This window comes from Pseudophryne corroboree, chromosome 5 (genome assembly GCF_028390025.1).
Source record: "Pseudophryne corroboree isolate aPseCor3 chromosome 5, aPseCor3.hap2, whole genome shotgun sequence".
In the NCBI taxonomy this organism is placed as follows: domain Eukaryota; kingdom Metazoa; phylum Chordata; class Amphibia; order Anura; family Myobatrachidae; genus Pseudophryne; species Pseudophryne corroboree.
Genome location: NC_086448.1, coordinates 587,795,190 through 587,800,467, shown reverse-complemented (window position 1 = coordinate 587,800,467; position 5,278 = coordinate 587,795,190).

Sequence of the window (5,278 nt, the reverse complement as noted above, 5' to 3'; positions counted from 1 at the left end):
GATTAAGGAAACCCCTACAAGCTCTGGGATGCTCATTGTTTTTAGGTTAAACAAGAATTTGGACCTGAGAATGAGCTTCAGTAGCTACAGGAACGTTATCAGAGCAACATGAAGGCATTATCCACCTGAGATACAGTACATCCAGATGCTTTAAAAACACCTTGCAGAACTTGCACAATCTTTCCATGATTTGCCTCTCTTACACATTACCAACAATGTGCTAGAGAAGCTTGTGAGCGGGCAGATTATAAGACATATCCATGACCAAAATATATTGTAACAAATCAAACTGCTCTTGTGGATTCACTTATGGCAACTTGGATTCTTCTTCCAGTAGCAAAAGCATGTGGTATTATCCAGGTACCCCTGTAAGGGGGTTGGTGTTTCTTAGTTTCAAGAACAAAAGTTCATGGCCCTCTGCCATGTCAAAAGGTACTGTATGACATGCTGGTGATGGGTTGTGAAGAACAGGTTCACAAATTGGGATCAGTTATGAATAGAGATGAGCAGGTTCAGTTCCCTGAGAGCCAAACCCCCCTGAACTTCATGCTCTGAGTCCGGATCAGAGTCTGACTCTGGACTTCCCACCAGACTCAGAAACCGAATGAGGCAAAACGTCATCATCCCACTGTCGGAATCTCACGGGTTTTGGATTCCATATAAACAGCCGCGCATCGCCACCATTTTCACTCCAGACTTGGAGAGTGAGGGAGACAAACCTCTGTCTCTCTGTGGGTGGTGGCGTCGGGAGGGGTCATTGTGTGCTCTGTAGGGGTGCTGCTGCAGTCACTGTGGTGTACCTGTGCTGTGTTAGGGGTGCTGTCCTGGCTGTACTGGCTGTCACTGGCTGTCACTGATGTTTCATGTGCTACAGCTGTACATGGGTGTTGCTGTCCTGGCTGTCACTGTTTTGTACAGGGTGCAGGTGCACTGTACTCCTGTATGCTGGAAAACATAGGGGTGCTGCTGGCTATGTATGTTGTAAAAATTCAAGGGTGCAATTGTTAAAAATAAAATGCACACTGCTCCTGTACACTGTAAAATATTGGGGTGCTGCTGGCCCTATATGTTGTAAAAGTTCAGAGGTGCAGTTAAAAATTAAAAGCACACTGATGTTTGCTGTACAATATAGGGTTGTTGCTGTTCATATAACATTACACTGGCCCTTTATGCTATAAAAAACAGGGGTGTAGTTGTTAAAAATTAAAAGCACACTGTTCCTGTATGCTTTAAAATATAGGGTTGCTGCTGCCCCTGTATGTTGTAAAAATTCAGAAGTGCAGTTGTTAAAAATTAAAAGCACACTTCTCTTGTATGCTGTAAAATATTGGGGTGTTGCTGTTCAAATCTCATTACACTAGCCCTGTATGTTGTAAAAATTCAGGGTTGCAATTGTACAAAATTAAAAGCACACTGCTGAATGCTGTAAAATATAGGGGTGCTGCTGGCCCTGAATTTTGTAAAAATTCAGGGGTGCAGTTAAAAATTAAAAGCTCACTGCTCTATGCTGTAAAAATATAGGGGTGTTGCTGTTCAAATAATATTACACTGGCCCTGTATGCTATAAATATTCAGGGGTGCAGTTGTTAAAAATGAAAAGCACACTGCTGTATGCTGTAAAATATAGGGGTGTCGCTGTACAAATAACATTACACTGGCCCAGTATGTTGTAAAAATTCAGGGGTGCAGTTATTAAAAATTAAAAGCACACTGCTGTATGCTGTAAAATATAGGGGTGCTGCTGGCTCTCTGTGTTGTCAAAACTCAGAGATGCAGTTGTTAAAAATTAAAAGCACACTACTCATGTATGCTGTAAAATATATGGTTGTTGCTGTTCAAATAACATTACACTGGCCCTGTATGTTGTAAAAATTCAGGGGTGCAGTGAAAATCAATGTGCACTGGCCCTGTCTTGTATGCTGTAATAAATCTAGGGTGCAGTGAAAATCAATGTACACTGGCCCTGTCTCGTATGCTGTAATTGTATTAGGGTGCAGTGAAAATCAATGTACACTGGCCCTGTCTCATATGCTGTAATTATTCTAGGGTGCAGTGAAAATCAATGTACACTGGCCCTGCCTTGTATGCTGTAATTATTCTAGGGTGCAGTGAAAATCAATGTACACTGGCCCTGTCTTGTATGCTGTAATTATTCTAGGATGCATTAAAAATCAATGTACACTGGAGCTGTCTTGTATGCTGTAATTATTCTAGGATGCAGTGAAAATCAATGTACATTGGCCCTGTCTTGTATGCTGTAAAATTACAGGGGTGTTGTGAAATTACAGGGGTGCTGGCACTGTCTGTGATTGCGATGTCTAGGTCTGACCTGCACAACACTGTATGGGAAAAGGAGGCTCCTACCACCATTTGCACACCCCCTGCAAGTGCTGGTAGGAGCATCGCCAGTCAAGTTGCTGATATTCCGATTGAGAATGTCACTTTAGGAGCACAACAGGATGAGGAGGATATGGGAGCAGCTGGTGCTGCGGAGGAAGTTGATGATGAGGATTCTGATGGTGATGTGGTTTGTTTGAATAAGGCACCAGTAGAGACAGTTGTTGCCCATGGGATGAAAAAGCCCATTGTCATGCCTAGGCAAGATACTAAAAAAGCCACCTCTTCAGTGTGGAATTATTTCTCCACAAATCCAGACAACAGGTGTCAAGCCATCTGTTGCATTTGTCAATCCATAATAAGTAGGGGTAAGGACGTTAACCACCCAGGAACATCTCTTTTATTTCTATGCATTATGTTCTTTTTGGGGTTTAGTTTTTAAAACTGCCATCCTGTCTGACACTGCAGTGCCACTCCTAGATGGGCCAGGTGTTTGTGCCGCCCACTTGTGTCGCTAAGCTTAGTCATCCAGCTACCTTGTTGCACCTCTTTTTTTCTTTGCATTATGTGCTCTTTGGGGCCTAGTTTTTAAAACTGCCATCCTGTCTGACACTGTAGTACCACTCCTAGATGGCCAAGGTGTGTGTGCCGCCCACTTGTGTTGCTTAGCTTAGTCATCCAGCTACCTTGTTGCGCCTCTTTTTTTTTTCTTTGCATTATGTGCTCTTTGGGGCCTAGTTTTTAAAACTGCCATCCTGTCTGACACTGCAGTGCCACTCCTAGATGGGCCAGGTGTTTGTGCCACCCACTTGTGTCCCTAAGCTTAGTAATCCAGCTACCTTGTTGCACCTCTTTATTTTCTTTGCATTATGTGCTCTTTGGGGCCCAATTTTGAAAACTGCCATCCTGTCTGACACTGCAGTGCCACTCCTAGATGGGCCAGGTGTTTGTGCCGCCCACTTGTGTCACTTAGCTTAGTCATCCAGCTTCCTCTGTGCAGCCTTTTGGCCTAAAAACAATATTGTGAGGTGTGAGGTGTTCACAATAGACTGGAAATGAGTAGAAATTAATGTTATTGAAGTTATTAATACCATAGGATCAAAATTACCCCCAAATTCTGTGATTTTTGCTGTTTTTATGTTTTTTTCTGAAAGGGTGGTTTTGACAAAAACAATCTAGATCCGAAACACGAGCGGGGATCCAGATCCAAAACCAAAACACAAAACCCGAAAAGTGTCCGCTGCACATCTTTAGTATTGAAACAGACTGTGGATATGCCACATTAGTTCATGTTGTGCAATAGAGCAGAAACAAATCCAATAATAGCAGGAAAAATTATTGTCAAGAACAGACAAAGTCATGTACACAGAAATAGAATCAGATAACAGGAAGGCTGGATAAGAGGTAATGACCCTCTTGAACAGGCTTAGTGCAGAGCTGCTTTAAATATTAGTATTTTGTATTGTTATTTATGTGTGGTGTACACATATCCTGCACTTTACAGAAAATATTTAAGCATTCACATCAGTCCCTTCCCCAGTGAAACTTGCAATCTATATTCCATACAACATGTACATATTCACTAGGGTTAATTTTTGTCAGAAACCAATTGTGACATCATAGTACTGTATTTTTGAATTGTAAGAGGAAACCAGAGTACCTGGAGGAAACCCATGCAAAGGAAGAAAATTAAAACTCCACACAGATAGTGCTATGGTGAGAATTGAACCCAAGACCTCAGTGCTGTAAGGCAGTAAAGTTAGACCATAGTACTGTAAGAGATGTCTCACAGTGCAAGTCACCTGATATCTGCGCTCAACCCCCGTGGAGGAGACATTTCCCAGTTCCTTACCATGTGAAGGAACAGAGGAATGTCCGTTGGTCGGCCGCAGCAGGGCATACTCTGCCCGATTTGGCAGACTGGACACTAGAAAAATATCTAATCAGAGGGGCATGCTTGATGATCTGACTGATCATTATTTTCGGGTCGGTTGGCCATATACATGCTTCGATTTTCTGGCCGATCTGTTGATATCAGGTGGATCGGCCAGGTAATTGTAGCATGTATGCCCAGCATAAGCAATGAGTACACCTGTGAACCTGCTTGGTGACCTGGAAAACATGGACTGTTTTGGGTCCTGAGGACAGAGATTGAAAACCACTGTCATATTGGGCCTAATTCAGATAAGGTAGCAAAGCGGCTATTGTATGCAAACCTGTCAATGTTTTCTTACTGCGCATGTGTCTGAGCTGTAGTTCGCATGTGCATCAATTGAATTGTGATGGAGATTGCAACTAGGGATTATTCACATTGTGAGTGACAGATAGCGTTTGTGGGTGGTAACAGGGAGTGGTCGGCCAAATGCAGGCTTGTCATGGTCTTTCAGATGGCTTTTTCTGGGTGTGCATAAATTATCAATGTGATCTCATTTGTTATTGGAGAGACCTCTATAGAGAAACTCAGAATCTGCATGATTACCTAATACTATATATGATGATGGTAACCGATGTTTCTGCAGTTGTACGCCATTGGATTAAAAGACAGCAGTGTACATCCCTATGCTCAGGTTAGCTTCTGCCCAAATTAGCATATAGTTGTGATTGCGAACGGCAAAAGATAGCAAGAGCAATCGCAAAAACATTTACATCTGAATAAGGGCCACAGTGTAACTGTATTGCTATAACAGTTTATAGTTCTTTACATTTTATAGTATAAAGGGGCATACACTCGGAATGATAGAACAAATGATGTGGGCGTTCATGATGGAATGGAACGACTAATCGTTTACATCATTCCGTGTGTATGCAAGAGAATGATGCCAATGCGCGCAACCTCGGGTCTCTAGCCTCAGATCTTAATACACTATACCGAATGCTGGACTAGTGAACCAATGACATTTATTTTCTCTAGTCCTTTTAACTGATAATGTTCAACTACCTG